The following is an 18,491-nucleotide window of genomic DNA, read 5'->3' on the forward strand; positions in this document are numbered from 1 at the left end:
AAAGAACTTCTCTGAGGGAGGCTCAGTCAACCCTGAGGCAGGATTACAACAGGCATTCCCCATGTAATTTTTCAAACAGATAAATAATCTATACTTACAGTTTACTCACTCCCTTACCGAAACACATGCTGAGATGCCATTCGTACACTTTCATGGGTCTATTTCATGATTCTGAAAAAGTTTAGAATGTCACTACCACATTCCGAGCATCCATCAGTAGTCCAATAATTGACATGTGATGGATACCCTGTTGACACTGTTCTCCATGTTTTAACAAATTGCTTTAAATTTAACACATAAGTACAGGAACAGGTATGAGTGGCCCATATTTCAAGTGTCAATTGGCAGTCACACTTGAAATAAGTTGGAGTATAATGTGCTGCAAGATAAAGCAAACTATGAGGCATTCTGACATATATTTTGCAATAGTTTCTTTCAGTATTCCTTCATATTTAAACTGGGTAACACTCTCTGGGTACTGCTTGAACCTCATTAGTACCAGTTTCATTCTCAAATATATCAATACATTTTAGTTATGTTGGTACCGTTCGAAGAAGAACCGTATTTGTATGTAGTGAACATCTGCAGGTTAAGCTGCAGATAATGGATTATGTACCAAATGCATTCAAACTATAAATATGCAAACATCACCACAGGTATAAAAGTGCATAAATCCAGCAGCCCTGCTTACATTGCCCTCATGTTCACAGTAACATGCCTTGTCAATTCTATATGAGTCTGTGGACATATTCTGTTCTGTTTGTACACTGACTGTCATTTATTTGCAGGTGATGATAACCTTCCCATACACATCACACTGTTACAACTATCATGGATCACACACAGACATCACAGAGTTACAGACATCAACTCATTACACTTAATTGTCTCATTAGGATCCTGGACACTGCCCATTTGTCTCCGGGTGAAAGGCACATGTCCACCTACAAGACAATGATTTGGGAAATGCATTGTAAATTGTGCAACTACACACAGTTAAAATTTCAACCATAAGCACTATGACATCTCAGTATATTTCCACATTTCAACACCCTTAACACACATATGATTACATTATATGAACATGGAATGCAGCTACTCACCTTGCGAGCCTGACCTGGCTGAAGGTAAAAGGTCAGAGATATCCAACATCATATTTTAGGTACTGCTGGCCAGCATCATCTCAGGCCTCCTTGCACCATGACACAAGGGTGAAACCAATGGCACTAGGCAGATAATATTTGTCTTGTGACGGGAAAGGACAAGAATGCACTGTAATGATGCATTTCTGCTCTTTCACTTGGGGTCAGCATACCAATGCAACCTGCTGTGCTGTGCTGCACTATGCAAACTGATAGTAAATGTGTCTCTTGGAACATGAACACTATCCTTGCCACACAGACATACTTTATACCATGTGCATTATGGATGGATTGTGATGTGAATGTAGCCATAAGGGCAGTTTTTCTGACAGAGTGAACAGTGTCAGTGTTATTTATTTGGGCCAAAACAGCAAAACATCATGTATCGGATTAAATTGACATGCAAATACATTCATCAGAGTGTGTTCTTGGTAATTAGTGTACATCAACTGTGTAAAGGCATGCTTGCCATTACTTTGCCCCATGAGTGGTTGCTCCACATAATGCAAGACATTGTGTGTCAGGTGTGCTGCTTACTGTGATCCTATAATACTTCTACCACTTTGTGTCATCCTCTCTTGCCTTGTGTGTCACAAGGTATACATCTATAGCAGCTAAATTTGGGGCACATTTAACAAGAAGTCACACAGAGCAGCAGAGCAAGTCACCTTGCTGCACTCTGCTGAGTGACAGGGAAAGGTCAGGAATGCACAATATCTAGCATTGTATGGGTGATTTCTGCCTTTTGCTAGCGTTGGCACACAAGATGCTGCCTAGCACCACCGCAGACACACTTCCAACATGGTGCAAGCGTGCCTGTATTGTAAACAGGATTGTTTTTGTGCAAGAAGGGCACCTTTCAGTGCAAAAACAATCCCTTGAGACATTTTCCTCTTTCTACGTGTTTTGCAGATGCAGCACACATAGAAAGAGGGAAAACATGTGTAAATAAACATACATCTCCTCATTACACATCACCCTGAGAGGCGTAGCATTTTTGGCATATCCCCATACATCAAAATCCATGGGTGTTGAATGGGAACACTCAAGCATCTAACAGAATAACTCCCGTGGGCAGGGTGAAGCAACTCAGCAATTTGCCCTCCGTTGTGTTACTCTGGATTTATCGAGTCACTGAGGGCCACACAAGCTGGATTTGTGTTGCTTGATAAGTTGCTTTTTAAGGGTTGTGTTGCACTTGAACCCCACTGTGTGATGCAAAAGCGACAAAACCCTTTAATAAATCTGCCCCTTTGAGTTCAAAGTTTTGCATGACTGATATAACAACATTACTACATGCAGATGGTAAATAAATAAATACCTATGGGGCCTCCAACCTCCAAACCCAGCAGGACCATCAGATCAGCCTCGTGGGTAACCACATCCACTCAACAGGCCTTGAGCTGGAAAACTGTGCATTCCTCTCCAAACACCTGGAATATGTGCCATCACACCCTCTCCTGTCGCTTCTGTCTTTAGGAATGGAGCCTTGGCTCACCCTACCCTCAGAAACCACCATGTGTGGCAGGTAGTGCATGATCAGCCACACCAAGCCACTAACCTCTACTTTCCCCCTGCCCTCCCCAGGCATGGCCCTATCCCAACTGAACACCCTAAAATAGCAAACATCAACATTTACCAGCCCGGTTTCAAAATTTGCCTCAATTTTTTGGATGCGTTCCTCTCCTGAGGGCCACGCAATGGCAGTAATGCACAGGTTTCAACCCCCACAACAGGGCTGATGCGCCAATTCTGACCTGTGTAACAGGGCGATGCACCGGTTCTGATCTGCACTAGAGGGCAGATGAATTGGTTCTGGCCCATGCTACAGGGCTGATGCATCTGTTCTACAGAAGAAGCATGGCTTCTGCAGTGGATAACAGCTATAGGTGGTCATTCTGACCTCGGCGGTAAAAGGCGCCTACCGCCGGTCAGAAATCCTCCATAATCCCGCCGCGGTCGCGGAAACCCGCCACGGTCATTCTGACCCGCAGAAGGCAAACCTCCGAAAATCCGACCGCCACAACAGACCGCCAGACCAGCGGTCGGCGGAAAGGTGGAGGTGACCAAACCTCCACCGCCACGCCAACAGAAATACGCCCATCCCATTACGACCCACGAATCCACGCGGCGGTCATTCAAACGCGGTATTCCATTGGCGGGACACACCGGCGCGGTCAGAATACACACAAACGAACAAAACTCACCCACATTGGACGATTTGAATCCCACACACCTGATACACATACACACACCACTCCCACACACACAATACAATATAAAACACCCACCCACATCACCCACAAACCCCTACGCTTAAAAATTCGTAAAGAAGGCAAGAGCGAGACACCAGCATCCAAAACATAACAGCCACAGCCACTCAACACCATCACCCACACACTATCCACACACAAAACAACACACACCACCACACTCAACTCACTTAAATACACATACTCCACCCCACACATCATACACACCACCCCATGGCACCCCAAAGACAACCCCGCTTCACAGACGAAGAACTCAGGGTTATGGTGGAGGAAATCGTTCGTGTAGAGCCCCAGCTGTTCGGCACACAGATACAATACACCAGCATTGCCCGGAGGACGGAGCTATGGCAGAGGATTGTCGACAGGGTGAACGCAGTGGGACAGCACCCCAGAAATCGGGAAGACATCAGGAAGCGATGGAACGACCTACGGGGGAAGGTGCGTTCCATGGTATCCAGGCACAACATCGCCGTGCAGAAGACTGGCGGAGGACCCCCACCTCAACCCCCACAATTCACATCATGGGAGGAGGAAGTCTTGAACATCCTGCATCCTGACGGCCTCGCAGGAGTCGGCGGAGGAATGGATACTGGTAAGTTGAAGCTTCAATACTGCTTCCCCCCCACCTGCATGCCAAATCAGACCCCAACCCTCACCCCCATCCTCGAACCCCATCCTCACCCCCACCCTCACCCCCACCACCATCCTCACCCCCACCACCATCCTCACCCCCAACACCATCCTCACCCCCACCCCCAGCACACCTATTCCCCGCCAATGTCTCACCATCACAACCCACACATCCCAAAACCTAGGCCTGCATGCGTCCACTAAGCATGGACACCCATCACCAAAGCATGCCCAATGCATATACACATCCCCCCCACAAGCCACCCTCACCAAAGCCCCCACACACGAATGCCAGCACTTGGGGACACGAGAACCCACAGATACACCCATATGCGACACATTTAAACTATAACCATACCTATATACCCCTGCAGGACCCGACCGTCAACACACCGCGGCGGAGGGGCCAGAATTATCCACACCCCCCACCCAAGAGGCCGTCAGCGATGACAGCAGCTCTGTCGATCTGGACACCGATGACCAGCCCGGACCATCGGGGACCTCTGGACAGTCGGTTCCCCTCACACAGGCACAGGCCACTATAGACCCTAACCCCTCTGGGAACACCAGCACAGCTCCCACCCAGCGGGCCCATGCCTCTGTCTCCAGGGCGCGTCAATCTGCGGTGTGTCTACCACTACAGGGCACCCAGGATAACCCACCACCCCAACAACAACAGGGACCTGGGGGCAGTGGAAGTGGGCACACCGGCCAGGGGGCAGAGGCCCAGGGAAACAGGGCAACTCGGCGGGCAGCTGTGCGACAGGGGGGGGAGGAGAGGCCCAGGGAACCCACTCTCCACGAGGTCCTCACCACCATCATGGGAGCATACAACCGCTCCCAGGAGACGATGGCGACGGTACTGGCCCGGTTCCAGGAGATCCAGGTGCTGCAGGAGGAACACTATCGGGGGTACAGGGAGGACATCCGAGCCATCAACACCACCCTGGTTACCATGGTAGGGCTGCTGCAGGACCTCGTAAACAGCAGGGCGGACACTGAACAACACCCAAGGGCCCCTGCCACTAGCCGGGACCAAGAACAGCCATCCACCTCCGCCGGCGCTAGTGGACAGGAGGCCCCCGCACAGCAGCAGCCCACCAGACCCCCACCTCCTGCAGGAGAAGAACCACCCCGCAAGAGGGCCCTGAGATCTCGCAAGACAGAGTAGGATGTCAAGACCCCCGCCAGCAATGGATACCACCTGATGTCATCCCACTGTCCCACATTGTCACCCTGTCCATCCTCGAACTGCCCATGCTCCATCTCTCCACAGGCCTCTGGACAATGCACCTGTGTGACTGTTACTCTGGACTCTGCCATGGACATTCCTTCACCATAGCCCCCACCCACTTGAAACCACCCATCCCATTTTGAGCACTTCAATAAACACCTATTTTGCACCAAAATATCAGGAGTCTGGCTGTGATTTCAATAGATTGTAATTGACATGACAGTGCAAATATGTCCTTGTACATGGTGAAGTCAACAAACAGCTGCCACAAAGCTGTAGTCCATGGGGAAACGAAGCACAGGACTCGTAGTGGGGACCCCAGATCTGAAATAGGGAGGGAAAAGCCAAAACTCAGTCATCATACACTGGGGCAAATAGACAGGCAGCAGAGATGCTGCAGAGTAGTTAACATTTACTAAATTATCTTTGAAATGTTACCTGTGTCCTATTGGAAGTACTGTTCAATGATTCTGTCCCTGTTGTCTGTTTCAGCCCCGTCGTCTTCCTCCTCGTCACTCTCCTCAGGTTCCACCGCTGCCACAACACCACCGTCTCGACCATCCTCCTGCAGGAAAGGCACCTGGCGGCGCAAAGCCAGGTTGTGAAGCATGCAGCAGGCCACGTTGATGTGACACACCTTCTTAGGTGAGTACATTAGGGATCCACCGGTCATATGCAGGCAGCGAAACCTGGCCTTTAGGAGGCCAAAGGTGCGTTCGATCACCCTCCTAGTACGCCCATGGGCCTCATTGTACCGTTCCTCTGCCCTGGTCCGGGGATTCCTTACTGGGGTCAGTAGCCACGACAGGTTGGGGTACCCAGAGTCCCCCACTAGCCATACACGGTGTCTCTGTAGCTGTTCCATCACGTAAGGGATGCTGCTATTCCTGAGGATGTAGGCGTCATGCACTGACCCTGGGAATTTGGCATTTACATGCGAGATGTACTGGTCAGCCAAACACACCACCTGGATGTTCATTGAATGGTAACTTTTTCTGTTCCTGTACACCTGCTCCCTGTCTCTTGGGGGAACCAAAGCCACATGGGTCCCATCAATGGCACCAATTACGTTGGGAATATGTCCAAGGGCGTAGAAATCACCCTTCACTGTAGCCAGTTCGCCCACCTCAGGGAAAATGATGTAGTTCCTCACGGATTTCATCAGGGCAGACAACACTCTGGATAACACCTTTGAAAACATGGGCTGAGACATCCCAGAAGCAATTCCCACGGTTGTCTGAAATGACCCACTTGCCAAGAAATGGAGTACTGACATGACCTGCACCAGAGGGGGAATCCCTGTGGGTTGGCGGATGGGGGACATCAGGTCGGGCTCCAGCCGGGCACACAGTTCATGGATAGTGGCACGGTTAAGACGGTAGGTCAGGATAATGTGGCGTTCTTCCATTGTCGACAGGTCCACCAGCGGTCGGTACACGGGAGGATTCATCCGTCTCCTCGCCCAACCCAGCGGACGGTGCCTAGGAAGGACAACATGGAGCACACAGTCAGGCAACCCACAGGTACGTACTCACAGCTAGCACAGTATACGATTCTCTATGCAGTGAATGGCGTGTCTGAGTGGCTATGCAAGGCCTAGGCCTGTGTGACGCAGTTGAAATTGAGCCATGTGGGTCCTGGAAATGGCGGCTGCCTGACCTGTGAAGTGTGACAATGGGATGTGAGGTCAATGCGCTGGCGTGGCACACCGCGGCGGGCGGCGGCCGAAGACCGCGGCGCGAAGCCGCATTGGTTAACATTGAAGCTTATGGGTTTCAGGAGCCAATGGCGAAGGGCGCCGGCGGTGGCGGGACGCACCGCCGCAGTACGCACCGCCGCGGACGTGACCGCCATTTTCTATCTACTTATCCACTTGCGACTTGAACTTTCACAGGAGAGGACCTATACTGCAAGTGTTGCTGTGACCTCGGTCTGGAAGGGACAATGGCTGCTGCAACTGGGGAAAGGGCGCCTGCCTTCACTGGAGAGGAGTTGGAGAAACTTGTGGATGGGGTCCTCCCCCAGTATGCGATACTCTACGGTCCTCCAGACCAACAAGTGAGTTTAATTCTATCTGGATTTGGGGCCACTGGCTGGCTTGGGGGCCTGGCGGGGATGGGGGGCATGTTGGGCATGGCGGGGGGCCTGGCGGGGATGGGGGGCATGTTGGGCATGGCGGGGGGCCTGGCGGGGATGGGGGGCATGTTGGGCCTGGCGGGGGGCCTGGCGGGGATGGGGGGCGTTGGGCCACTGGAAAGGAAAATGCTGAGTAACTTGAACGTGGTATTTCTCCCTCCCTGTACGTGTCACATAGGTCCGCGCCCATGAGAAGATCGGGATTTGGCGTGCCATCGCCAAGGAAGTCCGGGCCCTGGGGGTCCACCATCGACGGGGCACCCACTGCCGCAAGAGGTGGGAGGACATCCGCCGCGGGACCAAGAAGACCGCCGAGTCTCTGCTGGGGATGGCCTCCCAACGTAGGCGGGGTGCCTGCCGTCAACTGAGCCCCCTGATGTTCCGGATCCTGGCGGTGGCCTACCCTGATTTGGATGGGCGCGTGAGGGCAGCACAGCAGACACAAGGGGGTGAGTCCAAGCATTATCTACTCTGTTGTTGCGCAGTGGAGGTGTCTGGGTGGGGGAGGAGGGCTGTGGGTCCCCCTAGGCCAGGGCGATATCTGTAGGCTGGGCACCCCCGTAAGCCCCTGTGTCCCCAGCCACCACCCTCAGTAGTGTGTCAGTACAGCCATCCCTGGGCCGTGTCATCCATGGGTGCAGTTGTCAACTCTAGGCGTGTAGGGCATGTTCCACGGAATGCGTAGCGGACCCCAAGTGCGCAACTTAGTGCAGGGGGCATCTGTGTCTGTCATGTCCGCTAACTGTACCGGAGATCCATGTAATCAATATCCCTTTATTTCTCTCTCCCCCCCCCTTTTTGTTTGTCTTTCTGTGCTTGTGTGCATCAGCATCATCAGGCGGAGGAGAAGTGGCATCGGGGCAGGAGGGAGCTGCATCTCACATGGCCCAGGAGGGCCATGCCACAGAGTCAGACTGGACCAGTGAGACGGAGGGCGAGGGGAGCTCCACGACGGGGACGACTGGAGCCTGCAGCGACACGGACACGTCCTCGGAAGGGGGCTCCCTTGCGGGGGTGGCACCATCCGTGCCCCCCGCCATTACAGGTACAGCCGCCACCCAGCGCACCATCTCCGCCCTCCCAGCAGCCCCTCAGCGTTCGCCCCGTGCCCGCTCTGCCAGGAAGCCGGGCATCTCCTTCGCCCCAGGCACCTCAGGCCCTGCCCCTGTTACCCCCGCCGCCCTCAGTGAGGAGGTCATTGACCTCCTCCGAACGCTCATTGTTGGGCAGACTACCCTTTTGAATGCCATCCAGGGGGTGGAGAGGGAGGTTCATCGCAGCAATGCGTACCTGGAGGGCATTCATTCGGGTCAGGCTGCCCATCAGCGATCGTTCCAGGCTCTGGCCTCAGCACTGACGGCAGCCATTGTCCCTGTCTCCTGCCTGCCTCTACTAACTCCCTCCTCCCAGTCTCCTGTTCCTCTGCCTGTCCCACCCACACCATCAGACCAGCCTGCACACACCTCAACACCCAAGAGAAGCTCATCCAAACATAAGCACCACAGATCACGCAGACATTCACACACGCAACATTCCGATGCAGACATGCCAACAGTCACTACCACCTCTGTGACCCCCACCTCCTCGTCTCCCTCCTCCCTCCCTGTGACGTCTACACTCACACCTCCATTCACCTCACCATCAGCCAGTGTTTCCATCACCAGCACACCCTCCACTCCAGTCCGCACACGTGCAGTCACCACCCCCACTGCCATTTACACGTCCCCTGTGTCCTCTCCCACTGTGTCTGTCACCCCCTCTTCCACACCACACAAACGCAGCCACCCACCCACCCAACAGCCATCCACCTCACGACAGCCTATCCCTCCTGCACCTGCACCCAAAGACAGCAAACGTGACTCACCTACAACCACATCCTCTCCCTCCACTCCCATTCCCACTGTACCTACCACTCTCCATTGTCCCAAGAAGCTCTTCCTCGCCACTACTAACTTCTTTCCTGACCCTGAGCCCCCCCCTCCTTCTCGTCGGGGTAAGAAGAGCACCTCAGCCACCACCAGCCCTGCAGCCCCCTTGACAAGGGTGCAGGGGTATTGGAGCCCGCCAGCCCGCATGTCTGGATCTTCGCCCAGCAGCAAGGGGACAGCCAGCCCACCCCCTGGGAAGAGGAGCAGAAGGCGGAAGGGGCGCCGCAGGAGCCCGCCTTCTACATCCCCCCCGGACACCACCCAGAGACAGTCACCAGCCACAGCTCCAAAGGGAGGAAAGGGCCACAGGCCGACGACTAAGGAGGGCAAGGGCAGCAAGTTGGAGAGGTCAGGCAGCAGGCCTGCTGCCCAGGAGGAGCCCACAACCCCCATAGCCGCTGCCCCGGGAGGAACCGGCACAGCTGCCCCGGGAGAGCCCACCAGCCCCATAGCCGCTGCCCAGGGAGGACCCAGCCCAGCTGGCCAGGAGGGCCCCACCACCCACAGCCCAGGTGGGCAGTGAAGGAGCACCATCCCCGCTGCCCAGGAGGGCACCACCAGGCATTTAGCAGTTGGCCATAGACCGTCCGCCGTCTCAAGAACCGCTGAACTGGGCCCTTCAAGGCAAGAACCGCTGAACTGGGCCCCGCCGTCTCAAGAACCGCTGAACTGGGCCCTTCAAGGCAAGAACCGCTGAACTGGGCCCTTCAAGGCAAGAACCGCTGAACTGGGCCCCGCCGTCTCAAGAACCGCTGAACTGGGCCCTTCAAGGCAAGAACCGCTGAACTGGGCTCTTCAAGGCAAGAACCGCTGAACTGGGCCCCGCCGTCTCAAGAACCGCTGAACTGGGCCCTTCAAGGCAAGAACCGCTGAACTGGGCCCTTCAAGGCAAGAACCGCTGAACTGGGCCCCGCCGTCTCAAGAACCGCTGAACTGGGCCCCGCCGTCTCAAGAACCGCTGAACTGGGCCCTTCAAGGCAAGAACCGCTGAACTGGGCCCCGCCGTCTCAAGAACCGCTGAACTGGGCCCTTCAAGGCAAGAACCGATGAACTGGGCCCCGCCGTCTCAAGAACCGCTGAACTGGGCCCTTCAAGGCAAGAACCGCTGAACTGGGCCCTTCAAGGCAAGAACCGCTGAACTGGGCCCCGCCGTCTCAAGAACCGCTGAACTGGGCCCTTCAAGGCAAGAACCGCTGAACTGGGCCCCGCCGTCTCAAGAACCGCTGAACTGGGCCCTTCAAGTCAAGAACCGCTGAACTGGGCCCTTCAAGGCAAGAACCGCTGAACTGGGCCCCGCCGTCTCAAGAACCGCTGAACTGGGCCCCGCCGTCTCAAGAACCGCAGAACTGGGCCCTTCAGGGCAAGAACCGCTGGCCCTTTGGCAGACGTGCCAGGGCAGGATCTATCTCGGGCAGGGCTGCAGGATGTCCTCTGGCCAACTTGCCTCCTCCAGTGGCAGTGGGGTCTGTTATGGACTGTATGGACTGTGGCTTTGCTCTCCCCAGGATGGCCCAGTGGGCAGGCCACCCACTGTATGGACTGTATGGACTGTGGCTTTGCTCTCCCCAGGATGGCCCAGTGGGCAGGCCACCCACTGTATGGACTGTATGGACTGTGGCTTTGCTCTCCCCAGGATGGCCCAGTGGGCAGGCCACCCACTGTATGGACTGTATGGACTGTGGCTTTGCTCTCCCCAGGATGGCCCAGTGGGCAGGCCACCCACTGTATGGACTGTATGGACTGTGGCTTTGCTCTCCCCAGGATGGCCCAGTGGGCAGGCCACCCACTGTATGGACTGTTTGGACTGTGGCTTTGCTCTCCCCAGGATGGCCCAGTGGGCAGGCCACCCACTGTATGGACTGTATGGACTGTGGCTTTGCTCTCCCCAGGATGGCCCAGTGGTCATGGAGTCCCCTCGTGGATCTGGCGTCGTGTACTCAAGTGGCTGAGGTGCCCCCCCTTCCCTTCCCCCTGAGGTGCCTGTCCTATTTTCTTTCTGATGCCCCTGCAGTGTTCTCTCCGTGGAGTTCTTGTCGTGGGACTGGGCCTTGCCCCTTTGCACAGGACCCCTGTGATCCACGGACAGTGGTTGGACTACATTTAGTAGCTGTATATATTTTGTACATAGTTTATTTATTTTTGGGGATTAATGGCGTACATATTTCAATATATCTGCCCGTTTATGATCTCTTCTTTTGGTCTTTGCATTATTTCGGAGGGGGGTGGTTTGTGGGTTGTGACAGTGATCTGTGGGAATGCATTGATGTGTGTGTTGTAGTGGGTGTGGGTGGGTGGGTGTGTGCCGGTAATCTTTTCCCTCCCCTGTGTCGTAGGTGCAGTACTCACCGATGTCTTCCGCGCCGCCGGGCGTGCTCCTGGTATATGAGGAGGAATAGGAGTGCGGGGATGACCTGTAACTCTGGCTCCATACTGCCGGAATCTCGCGTGGAGTGCGTAGAGGTGAGCGTTTTCCCGTTCGTAGTCTGTTTCCGCCGTGTTCTTATCGGCGGTGCTCCCGCCCCGGAAAAGGTGGCAGATTGGTGGGTCGTAATAGGGTGGGCGGTACTTTGTCTGCCGCCGGGCTGTTGGCGGGAACCGCCGCGCTGTTTGTTTGTACCGCTGTGGCGGTCGGAGTGTTAAGTTGGCGGGCTGTGTTGGCGGTTCCCGCCAGGGTCAGAATGCCATTTTTAATACCGCCGGTCTGTTCGCGGTCCGACCGCCGCCTCTCCGCCGACCGCCAAGGTCAGAATGAGGGCCATAGTGTTGTGGGTGTGGTGTGTGTATGTGTGTCAGGTGTGTGTAGTTTGAATTGTCCAATGTACTGTTGTTTTGTTAGTGTGTGTGTATTTTGAGTGCAGCAGTATGTACTGCCAATGGTTTACCGCAGTTAAATATCCGCTGCAGTGATTCATTGGTCATAATGCTGTGGGTGTAGTTCTGTTGGCTTAACGGTGTGGGTTTTGCTATCGCCAGTTTATCATCGACCTTTGGGCTGGCGGAGTTGTGTGTGTGGCTGTATAGTGACAGATTGCTATGTGTGGGTCATAGTATGGGTAGCGGTAAACCTCTGTGGCAGCGGTATGTTGGCGGCAGTCAGCATGGTGGTAAGCAGGACTTGCCAGCAATGTCATAATGAGGGCCTTAATTTTAATTGACACTATGGCCCTCATGATGACATTGGTGGTAAATCCCGCTTACCACCACGCTGATGGCTGCCAACATACCGCCGCTGTGGCGGATAACCGTTCTGCATATTCCGACACACACACTCAAAACTGACAGAATACAGCCACATAAACAAATCCGCCAGCCCAAAGGTCAGTTCTGAAGTAGCGGTCCTAACACCCATACCGTTACCCCAACAGAACAATGCCCACCACATCATGACCCACGAATCACCACAGTGGACATTCAATGGCGGTAAACAATTGGCAATACACACCGCTGCGCTTAGAATGGACACCCAAAAACTAAACTACACAAATTTGGCCAATTCAAACAACACACATCTGATCCCCATACACACACCACACCCACCCACTCACAGCACTATAAAACACACACCCACATTATCCACAACCCTTTACGCATACAAATCCTTGCCACCAGACAGACATCAAGACCACTGCGACAAATACACACACACCCATACATTCCTCACGGACTCCACTACGCACACCCAATCACACCACCCAAAACCCACACACTCACACACATCACACAACACCCATGACTCCACAAAGGCATACCCGTTTCACAGATGAGGTGTTGAGGGTCCTGGTGGAGGAAATAGTCAGGGTACAGCCACAGCTGTTTGGATCATAGGTTCAGCAGATATCCATTGCATGGAAGATGGAGCTATGGCGGAGAATCATGGACAGGGTGAACACTGTGGGACAGCATCCAAGAACAAGGAACAACATCAGGAACAGGTGTAACGACCTACAGGGGAAGGTACATTCTGTGGCAGCAAGGCACCAGCTCACCATACAGAGGACTGGCAGTGGACCCACACCTCCTCCCTCACAGCTCACAGCATGGGAGGAGCAAGTCTTGGCATTACTGCATCCTGAGGGACTCACTGGAGTAGCCAGAAGACTGCACACTAGAAAGTCAACATTTACCACTTATCACCCCCATACCTGCATGCCATCTCACCCCCTCATTCCCATCACTCCACTCCATCCCACACACTGCACCAATGCAGATGACTAACCCCAATGCCAAGCTCTGCATGCCATACCAATGCATGGACAGCCCTCCCAGAGCTACATGGACACCCATCACCAAAGCATGCACAGTATAGGGGAACTAATATTCCAACAATACATCACCATATGCAATCAAAAGTGGCAAGACAAAAGGATCCATAGAGGGGAAGATAGGGATGTACAACACGTCACAGGCATGAAGCATAATACATCTCTTACATACCTACAGGTGCCCCAGCCAATATCAGTGGAGAGGAGGTGCCACGACTATCCAGCCCCCCCAACAGAAGATGCCCCCAGTGATGACAGAAACTCTGGACTCTAGGATCTGGATCAACAACCTGGTCCACCAGGGACCACTGGACAGTCGGTCACCCCAGCCCACTCATAGTCCACCACAGAGCCTCCTCCATCTGTTCTCAACACCACAGCAACCACCCCGCATACCCACACCTCAGTCCCCAGGACACGTCAATCAGCAGTGTGCATGTTGGAAAGTACCATCTTTCTTGGCATGTTACCCCCATTTTTACCTGTATGTCAGTATGTTTTTGCCTGTCTCACTGGGATCCTGCTGGTCAGGACCCCAGTGCTCATAGTTAATGCCTAATGTGTGTGTCTGTATAGTGCTTGACTGTGTCACTGAGGCTCTGCTAACCAGAACCTCAGTGCTTATGCTCTCTCTACTTTTAAATGTGTTACTGTAGGCTAGTGACTTAATTTACCAATTTCAATTGGCACACTGGACCCCTCTTATAAGTCCCTAGTATATGGTACCTAGGTACCCAGGGCATTGGGGTTCTAGGAGATTATTATGGGCTGCAGCATTTCTTTTGCCATCCATAACGAGCTCAGACAAACCCTTTCACAGGACTGCCATTACAGCCTGCGTGAAATAAAGCACACATTATTTCACAGCCATTTTCACTGCACTTAAGTAACTTATAAGTCACGTATATTTCTAACCTTCACTTGCTGAAGGTTAAGTGCAAATTTACTAAGTGTGAGAGCACCCTTGCACTAGCAAACGTGCCCCCACATAGCTCAGGGCCATTTCCCGGGGCTGTGTGAGTGTGGGGATGCCATTACACATGTGCACTACATATAGGTCAATACCTATATGTAGCTTCACAATGGTAACTCCGAATATGGCCATGTAACATGTCTAAGACCATGGAATGGTCCCCCCATGCCAAATCTGGTATTGGGGCGCCTATCCCATGCATCCCCGGGGCTACACTATGGACCCTGGGTACTGCCAAACCAGCTCTCTGGTGTTTTCTCTGCAGCTACCGCTGCTGCCAACCCACGGACAGGGTTCTGCCCTCCTGGGGTCTGGGCAGCCTAGTCCAGGAAGGCAGAACAAAGAATTTCCTCTGAGAGAGGGTGTTACACCCTCTCCCTTTGGAAATAGGTGTGAAGGGCTGGGGAGGAGTAGCCTCCCCCAGCCTCTGGAAATGCTTTGAAGGGCACAGGTGGTGCCCTCCTTGCATAAGCCAGTCTACACCGGTTCAGATATCCCCCAGTCCGCGCTCTGGCACAAAACTGGACAAAGGAAAGGGGAGTGACCAATCCCCTGTCCATCACCACCCCAGTGGTGGTGCCCAGGGCTCCTTCAGTGTGTCCCAGACCTCTGCCATCTTGAATCCAGAGGTGTGAGGGCACAATGGAGACCTCTGAGTGGCCAGGGCCAACAGGTGACATCAGAGACCCCTCCTGATAGGCTCTTACCTGTTTAGGTAGCCAATCCTCCTCTGAGGGCTATTTAGGGTCTCTCCTGTGGGTTTCTCTTCAGATAACGAATGCAAGAGCTCACCAGAGTTCCCTGCACTTCTCTGTTCAACTTCTGCCAAGGATCGACCGCTGACTGCTCCAGGACGCCTGCAAAACCGCAACAAAGTAGCGAGACGACTACCGGCAACATTGTAGCACCTAAGAAATCTCCCGTGGGTTGACGGAATCTTCCCCCTGCTCCAGCAGGCACCAAAAGTCAGCATCACTGGTACTCTGGGACCCCTCTCATCCTGACGAGCGTGGCCCCTGGAACACAGGTGGTGGACCCAAGTGACCCAGACTGTCCAGTGGTCCACTGTCCAAATTTGGAGGAGGTAAGTCCTTGCCTCCCCTCTCCAGACAGTAATTCTGTGCACCGCGTGAACTGCAGCTGCTAGGGCTTCTGTGCACGTTTGCAAGGAATCCTTCATGCACATCCTATCCCAGGTCCCCAGCACTCCGTCCTGCATTGCTCAACTCACTGAGTTGACCTCCGGCTTCGTGGGACCCTCTTTTGTAGTGTTGAGACAACAGCCGTGCTCAGTCTTCTTGAACCCATGTTCAAGGACTTCTGCGGGTGCTTCCTTCTTGAGCATGGGCTCTCTGTGGTGCTGAGAGCCCTCTCTGTCTCCTCGCCCAAGTGATGACATCCTGGGACTTCCTGGACCCAGGCAGCACCATTTTTTTTCTTCCGCAACCTTTGCAGCTAGCAAGGCTTGTTTGCAGTCTTTCTCCAAGGAAACAATGCTACATCCTCCAGCACTCCGTGGGGCATCTTCTGCACAAAGTAGAAGTTCCTAGCACCTTTCATCATTGCAGAATCTTCAGCTTCTCCCATCCAGAGGCAGCCATTTTGCACCTTCATCCGGGGCTTAGTGGGCTCCTGCCCCCCCGGACACTTTCGTGACTCTTGGACTTGGTCCCCTTCCTTTGCAGGGCCTCAGGTCTAGGAATCCATCTAAAGTGCTTTGCAGTCTGTTGTGGTCTTTGCAGAATCTCCTATCACGACTTTAGTGTGTTTCTGGGGAAGTAGGGTAACTTTACTCCTACTTTCCAGGGTCCTTGGGGTGGTGTATCTTGGACACCCTTAGTGTTTTCTTACACTCCCAGTGACCATCTACAACCTACACTAGCCTAGGGGTCCATTTGTGGTTCGCATTCCACTTTCTTAGTATATGGTTTGTGTTGCCCCTAGGCCTATTGCCTCCTATTGTATTCTACAGTGTTTGCACTACTTTCTGACTGTTTTACTTACCTGATTTTGATTTGTGTATATATTTTGTGTATTTTACTTACCTCCTAAGGGAGTATATCCTCTGAGATATTTTTGGCACATTGTCACTAAAATAAAGTACCTTTATTTTTAGTAACCTTGAGTATTGTGTTTCTTGTGATATTGTGCTATATGATATAAGTGGTATAGTAGGAGCTTTACATGTCTCCTAGTTCAGCCTACGCCGCTCTGCTATAGCTACCTGTATCAGCCTAAACTGCTAGAACACTACTAATCGACTAATAAGGGATAACTGTACCTGGCACAAGGTGTAAGTACCATCAGGTACCCACTATAAGCCAGGCCAGCCTCCTGCAGTGGCTTTAATTGGCCTCATAAATATTGAGTAAGGCAAGGATGTGCAATTCGCTGTGTTGCCTTATTCTGCACTATGGAGGCATTCTATGGGCATTGCGGTGGGTGTTACCATGCAACAGCCATGGATTTTGATCCATCCCTATATTTAGAAGACCTTGTAAATCTGGGGATGTGCCAAATGTGTACTCCTCCCTATGGGAGGCCCAACCAAGAGAAATATCACTATTTCTTCTTGTTTGCTCTCTTTCTGCAGCACTCATTGAAAGTGGAAAGAACCTCCTAGGACTGATTCTGTGCAGTAAGGTGTATTTTCTTGCACATAAACATTCCTGCATGCAGCACAGGCACCCTTGCACCATGGTGCAAGAGTACCTGCGCGTTAGCGCTAGGCTGCCAAAAAAGGCACCAGCTCAGGGGGAAAATTCAGGAATGTGCTGTATTTCTTAAATAGAATGCATTTCTGCCTTTTCCCTGTGATGCCAAGCAGTGCAGCAAGGTTGCTTGATGTGCTGCCCTGTGCCAAAATCTCATACATATGGGCCATTGAGTGTTACATTATTTGATCCGACACTTTCAGTGCATGACATTGATATTTGATGGTCCTTTTGCATTTGTGGAAATTCATCAGCGAACACATATACGACCATGTGTGAAAAGGATACTTTGGATGTGAAGAGTTTGCCTACACAGTGTTTAATTCACAAGATTATACATATATTGCCACCTTGATACACCATTGCACACACATTGCACACATTTTCCTTTAATTTGAGCTTCAAAACAACTATGGGATACATGGTTGGTTATCTGTTGTCAATTTAATGACACTACTTGTGATTCTGGCAGCTCTGACAGTATGCCCGGTCACAACACTTAGAATTATGTATAACTCAACCTTCAAATTCTGAATCTGTGAGGTAATCACACACTGGGACATCACTGACTGCTTGTTGGAGTAACATATTACCACTAGGTGCACATCACACACGATGCAAACACAAACACAGTCATTCATTTAAAAATAGGCAAAACATTGGTAATTCTGCTTTCCTTACCAATGAGTAGGCCATTACCATAACGGCCATTCTCCAACTGCTTATTGATGAAACTGTGGTGGAAAATGTAGGCATCATGGGCATTTCTAGGATATTTAGCCAGAATGCTTACAAAGAGTCTCTGATGACACACTATTGCCTGGACATATATTGAATAATTATGTTTCCAGTTCCTTTAGGGGGGGCAAATTGCTCATGTGTACAATCTATGGCACAGGCATCTAGTGGAATACTGAAATATTGCAGAACCCTTGCTTGGTTACTAATTGCCGTCTATCAGTTTTGGGGTAGAGTAGGTAATGTGGGGTCAGTTTAAGTATGACATCCAACACAGATAGGAAAAAGACAGAAAATGCTCCCTGTGATGTGCCTGTCAATCTTGCGGCTGTAGTTTGGAATGATCCATAGGCCAGGAAGTGTAACACAGTCATCAATTTGACCTGTGCTGGAATGGTATGGGTCTTTGTAGTTATGCCTGGAGGCTTGGCCTAATCTTCTCCAGCAATTTCATGATGGGC

This window comes from Pleurodeles waltl, chromosome 2_2 (genome assembly GCF_031143425.1).
Source record: "Pleurodeles waltl isolate 20211129_DDA chromosome 2_2, aPleWal1.hap1.20221129, whole genome shotgun sequence".
NCBI lineage: Eukaryota > Metazoa > Chordata > Amphibia > Caudata > Salamandridae > Pleurodeles > Pleurodeles waltl.